The sequence below is a fragment of the Nyctereutes procyonoides genome, unplaced genomic scaffold (assembly GCF_905146905.1).
Source record: "Nyctereutes procyonoides isolate TBG_1078 unplaced genomic scaffold, NYPRO_anot_genome, whole genome shotgun sequence".
Lineage (NCBI taxonomy): Eukaryota > Metazoa > Chordata > Mammalia > Carnivora > Canidae > Nyctereutes > Nyctereutes procyonoides.
Window position 1 is genome coordinate 16,725,146 of NW_026575136.1, and position 13,786 is coordinate 16,738,931.

A 13,786-nucleotide genomic window follows, 5' to 3' on the forward strand; every position below is an offset into this window, starting at 1 on the left:
GAGGGAAATTTTAACTTGCAGCTCGCTCAGCCCTCCTGGGAAGAGCCTGGAATTGTTTAGCAATCAGGGAAATTTGGCCAACGTGGCAGATGGGCAGGAGCAACACTTGTGCTTGGCCCGAGGTTGACAATGAGGTAGGCTGCCCTCATGCTGAGCAGGGATGGGAAAGCAGAGACCCGCGGGAAGGATGCGGTGAAAGCTGCCAAGGGGCACATCAGGCAGGATGAACTAACTGAGTTCCAGAAGCCTGAGCCAGGAGGAAGTGATAAGTAGATACAAGGATCCCTGTAGAACCCTGGCAGGTAGAAGAGTGTTGTCAGGAAATACCCTCTTCTCACCATAGAGCGAAATTTGTTACTTGCCAGGACCAGATATTTCCAAAGGTCCTTCCCTTGAAGGTAGAAGCAAGATTAAGTTGTCAAGGGATGGCAACTGTGCAACGCTGCCGTTGAACAGATAAACACGTCATAGAATTGTTTTTAGATCCCTGGGAGACAGTGTGAGGAGGTGGGGGCAGCGGACCTGGCTCCAGCCCAGCTCGTCCCCCCACATTGCCTTGATTTGGGTGCAGGCCATGGAATTTGCCACACCTGTTTCCTAATGTATGAAAGAGGGAGGAGGGGTGCCTAACTAAACCGTTTCCAACATTTCTTTCATATCTCAGTTCAGAACATTATGGTTGCATGTGTGTGTTTTAAAGAAATTATTAAATTTAAAATGATGGGGAAATCCAAATCCCTGTTAGTATGGGAAAAAATTAGCACAACTCATTTGGAGAGCAATTTGGCAATCTATGTCAAGAGGCTTGAAAATGTTCAAAGCTACACTAAAAATTGTTCTGAAATTCAGAAAGGAAAAAAAAAAGGTTCACCGTACTAATATTTTTTAATAGTGAAAAGTTATCCAGGATTGAGGGAATGTTTAGTTGATAGTCTCTACAATGGATCATTTTTAGTCATTAAAAAATGATTATCGAGCATATAAAATGACAATATTAAGTCATTTAAATAGTAAACAGGGAAATTACCGAACTAAGTAGGGAAATGTTTATATTATAATATTAAATTTAAAACAACCAGAATTGCAAGTTATATAAAGACTATAATCTCGATTACGTAAAAAGGCATAAACATATTGGGATAAAATATTCATTTTAAATGTTCTGGAATTACTGATTTCACTCCTTTCTCTTTGTTCTCTTCTAATATTCTATAATAAGCTTGCATTACTTTGATTATAGTAAAGACTGAAATAACTCAAGTTTATGATTATTAGTTGGTAGTATATATATTAAGCTGTCAGAGAAAAAAAAATGGAAATAACCACAATCATGGAACGTCAGTCGTTATACAGCAGGAGATGATGTACCGCGGAGCTCAGCGGCGGGTGTGTTTGTGCCCAGGTCCCTGGACTCACAGTCAAAGCTCGACATCGGACTGTGGTCCTTAGCGTCTGTGGCTGTAGGGCCTCTGAGTTCCATCTTCGAGTCTCAGGAGCATTACTTGTGACGTAGCAATTCAACAGGTATTCACTGATATTTGTGAAAAACAGCCATGGTACAGAATTAAAGAAAATGTGATTCCTGCTAATGAAAGATTCTTACATCAATGGGCATCTGCCCTGAGGCTTTAAGCTCGAGCCGTAACTGGGGTCAGTCTGTTGAGGACGCCGTAGACCATAGGGACTGAGTAACGTGTCACCCAGACGTGGCCCGGCAACATCGCACGGTGGAAGGCCACAGCCTCAGCTACGGGGGTCTGTGTTCAAATCCTGCCCTTGTGTCATACTGCCTGTGAGGCCTTGAGCAGGTGACTCGGTCATTCTGCGCTTCATTTTCCTTGACTTTAAAGTGGAGGTGACAGGAGCACCTGGGTGGGAAGCGTCTGCCTTCGGCTCAGGCCATCATCCCGGGGTCCTGGGGTCGAGCCCCACGTTGAGCTCCGTGCTCGGTGGAGAGCCTGCTTCTCCCTCTCCCTCTGCCTGCCACTCCCTTCCTTGTGCTCTCTGTCTGATAAATAAATAAAATCTTTTAAAAAATGGTGGGGATGCTAGCTGCCTCTCATGAGTGCTCTGATATTGAGGCTTCTATTTTTTTTTAAATTTATTTATTTATTACGTAAATTTTGGGCAGTTAACATACAGTGCAGTATTGGTTTCAGGAGTAGAATCCAGTGGTTTGTCATTTACCTACAGCACCCAGTGCTCATCCTAATAGGGCCCTTCTTAATGCCCATCGCCCATCTGGCCGATCCCCCACCCACCTCCCTCCATCAATCCTCAGTTTTTCTCTATCATTAAGAGTCTTTTATGGTGGTTGCCCGGGTGGCTCAGCTGGTTAAGTATCTGCCTTGAGCTCAGATCATGATCCCAGAGTTCTGGGGTTGAGCCCCACATTGAGCCCCAAATCAGGCTCCCTGCTCCATGGGGAGTCTGCTTCTCTGTCTCCCTCTGCTCCTCCCTCCTGCTTGTGCGCTTTCTCTCTAATAAATAAAATATTTTTAAAAATTAAGAATCTCTTATGGCTTGTTTTCCTGAGAGACAACATTTATAAAGTAGGTGACAAAGCTGTGTCCATGTCTTCAAAAAAATAAATAAATAAAACGCCCAGTACGTGCCACACATGGTGACATTCATGTTCTTGTATCTAGAATAAATGATATTATTATCACTATTATTGATATGAATAATGTAATTGTTGGAAAGGAGTCCTCCACACTTTCTGTGGGCCGTGTGTCCATGTTTCTGTTACTGCGGTGATTTCCAGCCCATGGGCACATAGGAGGATGACATCAGCCGTTATGATGGAGCTGATGGGGACGTTCCTTTCTGATGCCCTGTCCCACGTCCCCCCCTTGCTGCCCCCTCGAGTCTCACCGAGGGGAGAACAGATGTTGTGTTGATGGAGGGCAGCGGGGCCAGGAGGGCCAGATACTGCAAAGGCCCCTGGGGAATGGGCCGATCCCAAACCCCATTAGCCAGGGGCTGTCACCCCGCCCAGAAGGGGCGAGATGGAGGAGGGGGAAGGCCAAACGCAGACTTCTTCCAGAGGGTTCCTTAGAGACCTCTGGAAGGGAGTTATTATGGCGAATGTCTCAGCAGCCACAGGGGATGTGAGGGGGAAGAGGAGGTTGGGGGAGGGAGGGCCTAGCTGATTAGGAACAGAGGCCAGCAGACCCTTGGGGTGAAGGCATTGGGACAGGAGCTGCCATCCCAGCCCTGGCCTTTCTTGGCAGACGCGGGCGCCCAGCTGGGGCTGCTCTAGCGGGGGCTTCGCCTCAGGTGGGGAAGTCTACGAGGTCGTAGGCTTCCTTCTCCCGATTTCCAAGCAGGATTCCCCCTTGTCTTCCTTCCCCACTGCCTCCCGCCTCCTGGCCCCGCGCTGCCCCCACCCGCGACGACCACCCTGGCCCCTCGGCCCGCGCTCCCCTCTAGGCCCGGGTGTGCAGGTGTCTCCCTCCGGGCCTCGGAGCCCTGCTCTGGCTGCTGCTCCTGCCTGGGCCCGGGGAGCCTGGGTGGGCCATGGGGAGCCCGGAGCCGGAGGTGGGGGTGGGCCCCAAGGCTCTGCACCCGGGCTCTGCACCTGGGCCCACCCAAGGGCGCCACGGCCCCGTGGGCACGGGCAGCTCTGCTTTCCTGCATGGCCACCCGTGGGCCCCAGGAGGGGACTGGCTCGCGTGGCCTCCTTCTCCTTCTCCCGGAGCTTTCTGGCATGACCCTGCTCCCCGGGGCCAACCCCACGTCCCTCTGCTAGCCATGCTGTTCTGGCTCCCTCGGCACCTGTCCCCCTCCTCCGGGCCCCCTGCACCTGCTCCCCCGCGATGTGGGGGGTCTGGCTGCAGTGGGTCTGGCAAGCGTGGAAAGCCCTCAGCTGCGTCCCAGCCTACCCGCAGCACATGGCCCCGGTCCCCGCACAGGTGGCAGTGGGCAGACGGGCCTAGCGGCTGCTCCGTCCTCTCACAACACCTGCTGCGGCGACGCCTCCTGCACAGGGGCCGGCTGGCCGCTCCAGCAGCCTGAGGCCAGCTCGGGGCCCTCCCCGGAGATGAGCTGCTCACGCATCGTTGGCTGCAGCATCCGCGTGCTGCCATCATTCCCATAATTTCAAGATGCGGGTTGTCAATTCGAGTCAGGGGTGACCTGTGAGGACACGCCGTCCAGCGTCCTGCTGGAAGGACAGCCCTCGGCCTACAGAAAGCTGCGGTAAAATGCTGTACCTGCGGAGGCGGAAGCGCAGGAGGACTGTGAAGTTGGGGTGCGGCATCTGCCATGCTGGCCGAGAGCCCCTGGCCTGATGGAATGGGGCCGTCTGGGCCTGCCCCGAAGGTCTATGACCTTTTATGAGACCGTCCAAAGCACAGGCTGCAAATTGCCTCCTCAAGGGTTGTCTCCCACCTGCCAGGTTTGGCCAGTATAGAATTCATTAATTTTTTATATGATTGAATATTTAAAAATCAGGAAAGTTTAAAACACATCAGAATTTTTTTTTTTTTTTTTTTTGCTTCTCTTTAAGAAGTAGAAGATTTGGAAACAGCGGCCTTGCAATTACTTGGAAGCAATGAGCTGGAGGAGTTTTCTTTAGATCTGGGGCGCGCTCCCGGTTGACCACAGTCCTCACCGCTCCCTATCACCTCCCTGTCCCTAAGGCCAGGAGCCAGTTGCCACTTACCCTGATGCTTAGCTTTAAATCCATCCTTCTTCCTTCCTTCCTTTTATCTTTTTTTCCCCTTTCTTTTAGCACAAATGGGACAGCAAAAGGTAGATGAACATTATTCATCTTTCAAAATGTTTCCCTGTACATCTTGTGCTTTTCTTCCCTGACATTCATATTCCTGCTGCTTGTCTCCTGCTTGTCTCCTCTCCAGACTACAGACTGCAAGCAGTCCGGCTTGCTCATGGCTGTGCCCGGCCCTGCGCCCGACAGAGTCCCCATTCAATATATATTTTTAGGATGATGGACGTCAAATTCCCCTTATTCTTCTCTTAGTTGCAAGTACAGTGGTGGGACAACTCCTCAGCCAGAATCGACTAAAATCTTGCCACAACGAGATGAATGGGCTCTAAAAATCCAATGATACGTGGTGCAGGTCCCGTTATTGGGAGGTGGTGAAAACAGCATTTTCTTCAGTTGGTCTGTGCTGTCACGAGAGGCTGAACCTGGAAGGACTAAATGTCGCTTCCTCACTGACTGTGCCCACCAGAGGATGAGAACCAGCTTACTTCCGACTGGGGGTCAGCACAAGCTGGGAGCCAACCGTCCTCCAAGATGCGCAAACACCGTAACCACGGTCATGCTTCCTGGGGACTGTGATCAAGGGGCCTCGGTGAGTACTGGCGTCCTTGCTGGTGGTCGTGCAATAAAGACCTTGAGTCCGGCCTGGCGGCCGGGGCGCTCATTCCAAGTGGCCTAGGCCTTGGTGTCATTGTGCCATTTTCTCCTTCGCTTATGTCAAGCCTTAAGAGGCAGTGCTTTGTGTCCAGCCCTGAGCAGAGCGCGGCCCCGCAGCTGGAGCGTGTGCTTGTTGGTCCAGCGAGCCTTCCCCAGAGGACGTCATCTCCGCCTGCCCCTCATCTCTAGCCCTGAGGGGTCTGCCCTTCTCCAGGGGCCTCAAGACACCCCAAGTCAGAACTCAGGTAGGGAAGACCCTGACCACCCTTCTCTCCGTCTGGTCTCTGTTGGGGCGGGGGGGGGCTCACTCCTTCATCTGAGGCTTGAGGGGAGCACGATTCCTGGGGGGCTGGGCTCTACTATCTACTATTCCTGGCCTGGAATGGTGCTTTGGCCCTTGTCCTTGCTTACTCTCTCCTCCCTGAACTCTGGGCAGGGAACCTGCTAGACCGTGTGAGGAGCACCCACTCCCCGGCCCTACGTCCTGGCTGCAAGCCCACACCTCGCTGAGGCTGCTTGTCCACTGTAGATAGTTCCTGTCTGCTTGACACCCAGCCCGTCTCCTTTGTCACATCACAGTGACTGTTCAAAGTTGGACCCTCCTACAGGAAAGCAAAGGGGGGGCACCTGCCTGCGGCCCAGGGCGTGATCCTGGGGTCCCAGGATTGAGTCCCGTGTCAGGCTCCCTGCATGGAGCCTGCTGCTCCCTCTGCCTGTGTCTCTGTCTCTCTCTGTCTCTGTGTCTCTCATGGATAAATAAATAAAATCTTACAAACAAAAACAGAAAAGCAAAGAAAAATGCTTTAATCTGCTCTGGCTCTCTGCTTCGCTGTTCCTTTAATTCCTTTCTTTCGCCCAAGCTTCACGTCCTCCGTGAGCACAGCGTCTGGGTGGCATTGAAGCAAGTCAGCGCCGAGGCCAGAGGTGGCCAGCCTCCCACGGGGCGGGCGGTAGGCTTGCGGGAAGCCGGTGCAGTGACTGACAGGGACAACTGTCTACACGGAAGGGGCAGTACACTGTCGTAGGGATGCTGATGATTCTACATATTTTTTTAGAGCCGGAAGCAGTGGTTGTGCATCCGGAGAAAGTAAATGGGCCAATTCGGAGCATCCAAGGCACCCGGCGGGCCTCACGGGTTCTATGGGTGTCAGTAGCAGTCCCACCCTCCCACCGTGCTAGGTTGCCGAGGGGCCTCCTAGGATTCTGAGGTCACCTGGGGGTCCCTCTAATCCTTTTTTTAAATTTTTTTAAATTTTATTTATTATTTGCTTATTTATTTATTTATCTATTTATTTATTTAATTTTTTTATTTTTTAGATTTTTTTCCTCTAATCCTTTCTGATATAGCATATGCCTTCCGTCCCTCTCGCGCCCCCGCTTCCCTGGATCCTGCCCCACCACAGCTACCTGGTTCGGCTGCAGCTGTATCAGGCCTCACCTGACGCCTTTGGTGCCTTGTTCTCCTGCAGCCTCTCAGGAAACCACTGCCTCGGCGACCTCGACTCCTTCCCGCTGAGCACACCCCCTCCTTAATGCCCTGTTTCTCTGATGAGCCACCTCCGGGCCTGCTCTCGTCATCTGTTTAATTTGTTTGCTGTGCACTTTGAGCACCTTCCCTGGCAGACATGGCATGACACCGTCTATCTCTGTTAAACCACCACTCAGGACATGTTTGAGAGGCGTGTCACCGTGTAGCATCCATGGGCATAGTGGAGATCAGGGCAGATCAGCTTTCCCGGGTGTCCGGCGCTGCGGCCCAGCCTGCGCCCCGCTAACTTGCACGGGGGTATCTCCTGAAAAGCAGCCTTGCTCTGCCTTCGGCGGGGGAAATGACGGTTTTGTGGAACCACCGAGAACAATCATGCCTTTGAAAAGAGATCATGTGGTCATTTTCATTTGTCGTTTGATGCCCGTACCCCAGCCAGGCTCGAGTTGTGTGGTTTGGGGACCTTATTCGGAGCCAGATTCTGGCCAGCACCCGGCAAAAATCACGGGAGGGCTGCGGGTATATAAAACAAAGAACATTCCTCAGTCCATTTTGCTTAGCAAGGGAGGGAAAGGCTGTTGCAGAGAACAGCGGAGGGCCACACCTGGTTGGGGAGGTTTGCGAGCAGCCTGCTGTCCTTCGTCCGCCTTCCCAGCTCTTGTCATGCTCCGGGGGGTCTGGTCCTGGAGGTCGGGCTCTGCGTGTCGGGTGTAGGAGCTGACGCCCAGCCCCCAGGGACCACTGCTGTCACATGGAGCTGCAGCCTGGTCGCTTCTCTAGATGGGGACCGAGGACGGTGGCTCTTGGGTGAGGATACCTGGATGACCAGATGGCTTGCCGAGGGCGTCTGTGAGTCGCGTGGCGCATGGTTCAGCCGACGGGCAGGCCGGCGCAGGGCCGAGGTCCACTGGACCGTCCGCTCCGTCTGGTCGCACTGGTGCTCCGTGTGCTTGGGTAGGCCCGGGCTGGCCTGGGGTTGCGGGAAAGCACCCACTCTTGGAGCGCTGTACACGTATGTGCTAAAGTTTTTTTTTTTTTTTGAACTTATGAGGGGTTGGATTCTAAACACTATTGAGGTTGGCTTGTTCCAAGTGTCCAAAGTGGCAAAACAAAAGCAGCTGTTTATGCCGCTGATGGGCCATGGGCAGAGTTTGCACACCTCTGCCGAGGGCGCTGGCTTTGTTCCATCTATAAAGTTCTCATGTGGAAAGTTTTAAATGAAGGGCTTTTGTAGAGGCCAAAAAAAAAAAATAAATAAAGAAATAAAGAATGGCATCCTTAAAAATGCAAAGGGGAAATATGTTTCCATGTGCACCTAACTCCTCACACTAACATCTCGAATTGTCAGAGCCCACTAAACCTGAAGCGTTTGGCTCATTAATTCATTAATTAAGTCAAAAGTTTGTAAATGTTTATTCTGTGCCACGCTGGGCTAAGCGCACAGAATAAAACAAATGAAAGGTAGAGTCCCTCTTGTGTGTGTGTGTGTGTGTGTGTGTGTGTGTGTGTGGCCCCCGCACTCCCGCCCATGCACACAGGTTTGCGGGCCTTAGTCCAACAGTTACGATTCAGTGGAACGAGGGCGGGGGATGGAAAGAAGGTGGGGTGTTTGGGGAGTGAGGTGAATAAAAGCAGCTCACCCAGTGCTGGGACAGGATGGCCAGGGAGATAGGCCAGAGGGACTGTGCTTGAGCGGGGCCAGGGAGAATGGTGACGACCTTTGTCGAGAGACCGTAGAAGGGTGGCCAAAGCAGAAGCAGTGTTCGTGTAAAGGCGCAAAAGCAAGAGGGGGTGAGGCTGCCGAGGGACATGACGTCGTTCTGCGCCTGGAAGGTCTGAGTCATACAGGGATCCTGGCAGGAGAAAAGGTTGGGGAAGAAGAGTGGATCCCAGCGGGAGGCTCCAGGCAGGCTGCGTTGGGAGGTGGGACATTATCGTCCCAGGGATGGGAAATGGCTTGCAAGCAAGACCACACGCCCTGGAGAGGACACTGTGGTGGGAGTGTAGGCTGGATCGGAGGAGGCTGAGCCCCGGGGGCCGGTTAGGGTCCTGTGACAGCAGTCCAGGCAGGAAGGGCTCAGCAAAGACGGAGGCAGAAGGGGCTAGAATGGAGACGGACCAGTGAGGGGAGTCACTACCCTGATTGACAGGAAGGTGGAGACCAGATGGCTCTCACACTTCACTGTGGTGCTGGGATGGTTAGTGGGCCGTTCCCTGAGAGGAGGAAGTTGAGGAGGGTGCTCCCTTTGGAGAAACGGACTCCTGTTGGAAGAATACGTATCGCCTCACAGAACTACATAAGAGATACAGGGATTAGCTTGTGTGAAGGAAAAGCAAATTTTTAGAGATATAAACGAGCAGCTCCCAGCAGTGGATGCAAATTCTAGGCTCAGTGGAGCAGTGCTCTTCGGGCACCGTCTCTCTCCGTGGGGGACAAAGACCACTGATATTTAGGATGATGACCGTGAGGCCTGGTGAATCATTATCAAGGCTGAGAGATTCAATTATTTTCATTAAAGCAGGGAACTGAACTCTGGCATTTGAATTTGAATTTATTCCAACTCTGCAGGCTGCCCACTTTGGAAACAATTTGAGATAGTTTACAGATTTGGACTATTCATGATAAGATGTTTTTGAGGAAAATAGAAGGAGTAGGAGCTCTTTGGATGCTGGAGTCGAACACACACCATCATTTGATGATAAACTATCACAAAAGTTATGCATTCTTTCTACTGAGGTAAAAAAAAATTGCACTAATTCCTTTTTGATAATATAAAGCTCATGCTTTCCGTCATAGGTAAGACATATTTCTGCACTAAAATTCGAGCGAGATCCAGGAATCATTATTTCCAAGAAGGCGACCCCAGTCTTGTGGCCATTCCAAGATTTAAATGGGAACCTTTTGTCTTCACCCCCAAGGCCAGAGAGACATCCTTTAAAGATCTCTAAGTTTCTATTTCTTCTTGTCCAACCCCTCCCATGTGCATGGACCATCGTCATGAGCCTTGATCCCTTCATGGCCTGTCCTCTCTGACGTCTCCCTGCTCTCTCATCTATACACAGATGACACCTTAATGTCTAGCCCTAACTCCCTCCGTGATCGCTGTGCTCAGCATCTCTGTAAGGCTGTCTAGGACACATCTTCACCCTAAAGCAGCCATACCAAACTGCTGATTCCACAGTCCAAACTTGCTCTTCCTACAATCTTCCCATCTCAGGGTAACAGCACTTGCATCTTCCTGGGTGATATTTTGGCAAATCCTGTTGGTTCTACCTTTGCAATACATCCAGATTCCTACTCTCTGTCACCACCTGTTCCCTACCGATCTGACATAAGTCATTACCATTTATCACCTCGATTATTTAAAAAAAAAAAAAATCCTCTACTGGGTCCCTTTCTTCTGCCCCTGACCTCTGCAGAGTGTTTGGAGCAGAACAGCCACAGTGATCCTACTACCAGGTGAGTTAGACTGTGGCTGACCTCTGCTCAGAACCCTCCAGCAGCTCCCATCGCACATGCAGCAAATCCGACATCCTCACAGTGCCCTGTGGCCCCTTAATCCGGTCTCTGGCCCCTTTGCTCATTACATTTCCTACCAGTCTTCCCCTCACCGACTGTGCTTGACCCCCTCTAGCATCACACAGGAGTCCCCTGTCCTTTGCTCCAGTGGTGGCCCATGCTGCTCTCCTCTGCGTCCTTTCTTCCTTTCTGCCCGCCCAAAGCTCCCTCTTACTTTATTTTTTATTTCACTTTTTTAATTGGAGTTCAATTTGCCAACATATAGCATAACACCCAGTGCTCATCCCTCTTACTTTAAAGCTCAATTCAGGCGCACTTCCTCCGTGAAAACTCCCTGACGCTCCAGTGATCTTCCTCTTTCTCAGACCCTGATGTTGCTTTCTGATGGCTGTGATCAACCGCTCTGTCCCGGGAACCGGCCTGGGACCCTTGGCTCAGTGGTGCAGCTGCTTCGGTGCTAGCTGCCCAGTGCAGTGACAGCTTCCCTAAGGCCAAGGACCATTTCTTTAGTTTCCATCTCCTAAAGACCCCGAGTAGGCACACCCGCCAATGAGACTCTCGGATTTGTTCTGCATTTGCCTCTGAACCAGGCTGGGAGACGAGGGGCAGGAGCGCTAATGGACAGGTGTCCTAAAGTAGTTCCCATAACTACTTAGCGACGAGGAGGGACGACCTACTGAAGGTCACAGGAACATGGATGCGTCTCAGATGCTTCACGGGATGTGAACGAAGCCACACCCGGAAGGATGCATATCCTATGAGTCCATCTGTGTGATGTTCTGGAAAAATCAAAACTTCAGGGGTGGTGATCACCAAGAACTGACCCTACAAAGGGTCAGCATGAAGGAAATCGGGGGCTGGGTAGATCTATTCTGTGGCAGTTGTGGTTATGAGCCGATAGGAGTCCATGCAGTCGTCAGAAGTCGTAGAAACCGGGGGAATCCCTGGGTGGCTCAGCGGTTTGGCGCCTGCCTTCGGTCCAGGCATGATCCTGGAGTCCCGGGATTGAGTCCCACGTCGGGCTCCCTGCGTGGAGCCTGCTTCTGTCTCTTCCTCTCTCTCTGTGTCTATCATGAATAAATAAATAAAATCTTAAAAAAAAAAGAAGTCGTAGAAACCGCACAGTGAATTCTACTGTTTGGACAATGAAAATAAATCCATGGTAGAAACCCAGGACCAGACAGACACACATAGCGGTGTAATAAATACTTCTATTGCTTTGGAAAAGAAAAGCCTGCTTTGTAGAAAAAGAGGAGTCTATCAATGCCAAAGCAGCAGCTTGTGCGGAGCATTATCTAAGCAAAACCTAGGATCGGCTGCAAAAGGGTTCCCCGTTTGAGATCCCTGATTGTCTTCATAGTGGATACACACGAAGTTTACCTTAAAATAATGAGAGAGAATCATGCAAATATCGCAACTGTGCATGAAGTATTTAAAACAATCCCAAATACAACTATTGTATTATGATAGTTTTAAAAATGTCCTGATGTCCAGGGCTGCGCACGTCCACAGCTGCAAGGTGTGCAGCGGAGGCCCGACGCGGGGGCCGGGGTCCCCAGGACAGGTGAGGCCTCCCCTTGCAGCAGATGCGCCCCAGCCCGGCCTCACTCTGCCCTCCGGGCGACCTCGGGCCCCACGTCGCTGCCCCGCGGGAGCAGCCCCAGTGGGTCCCAGGGTGCCCGAGGTCTGTCCCTTTGGCAGGTCACTGGGGGGCACAGGGGGGCCAGGGTCCAGGTGTGGCCTCCCTCAGGGGCAGTGCCGGCCAGAGCCCTGAGCTTCCTTGGGGATCGCTGGGGGGGTGGCAGAGGCCACCCCGCTGTATCCCTGCCGGAGGAGGACAGAGGCCGCCCCGCCACATCCCTGCTGGGGGGGACAGAGGCCGCCCTGCTGCATCCCCCCGCAGGGGACCTCATCTGAAAGGGTAGCCGCTGCTCCCAAGGCTTTGCACGCTGAGCCCAGGAGTCCAGGCCGCACTGCAGCTCAGGGCTGCACCGCAGGCCCGTGGACCACCCGACAGGAAGGAGCAAGGCTGCTCCTCCAGGACAAGGCCTGGCGCCGAGGGTCCCCACCTCCCCGAGGGTCCCCGCCCAGGTGTCGGGAGCCACCCCGGAGGCTGCAGCCTTCTTCCCCGTGGACCCTGAGGACGAAGGGAAGTCGTGGCGGGCGATGGAGCAGGAACTGGGGAGAGTGGAAAGCCCCCTGCACAGGAGGTGGTGAGGGACAGGCCCCGGGTGTGTGTGCTCCTGGCATCCCCAAGCCGCATCCCCAAGCGCCGGGATGGTCCTCCTCCCACTCTGGGGGCTCGGCTGCAGGGGCAGGTCTCTCCACCAGGTGGCACTCACCGTTTAGCTTTCTTTTTCTATTTCTCTTGCTAGAAAATTGTGTCCTGCTGAGACTGTCCAGGCCCAGGTAGCTGGGGCTTCCTAACCGCGTCCTGGTCTCGTGTATTGTCATGTCTGGGCTTTTAGTCTCGTCTGTACAATCACAATGTGTTCTTTCCTTTTGGGGCCTTGGCAAGGGAACTGTACGGGGATATCCGGCCATCCCCTTACAGTACATTTTTTTTTTTCTTTACCTTTTTACATTTTTAGGTAAATGATGTAAGGGCCATCCTGGGTAGAAAGCGTCGTTCTCAGCACACACACACACACACACACACTCTTTCCCAGTTTTCCTTGTCTCCTGCGTCCCTGCCCCTTCCGTGTTCCTGCCTGTGGTCAGAATGGCGGGACCAGCTGGCCCCATTTGGTTTACTGGAGCCCAGTGCAGCATTACCTTTTCAGTAATCGTGTCCATTATATGGTGGTCAAGGCTTCAGTTGCAGCCTCAAGTGCTGAAGGTCAAAGGCCAGAGGGGAAAAGATGCTGGTAAACTTGGCTTTGAGGGAAGACACCAGAACTGCATATGTCTGAGATGTTGTGATGGGATTTTATATGGCCGTTGTCTCTGGGGGAGCTGTCTGTAGGGCTGAGCTGACTAAGGTTCTTGGAAGCCACATAACTAACATTATTGGATGTGATCCAGTTGTTAGGGTTCAAGACAAAAGCTGTAAGATATTGACCCTTGTCCTTAAAGAAGACAGTCTGCTTGGGAAGGTAAGAAATTTAGTCATAATAGTGTTATTGGAGTAAGGGAGTCTGCCAAGAACTTCATGTTCAATATATTTGCCCTGAGATTTCGTAAGGAAGCCTGCCCCTGAGTCCTGGGGGCTGGGGAAGCTGTCAGGGAAGGAGAGGCCTCAGGCGGCTCTTGCTGGGTCTCTGGGCAGAGAGGCAGCCCCAGGCGGGAAGGGAGGAATCGCAGGACGGAGGCAGGGGTGCAGAGCCGCGGAAGACCTGCCGAGCCACAGGTAGCCGGGGCTCGGTTAGTGGGCACCCTTGATGATAAATGGCTC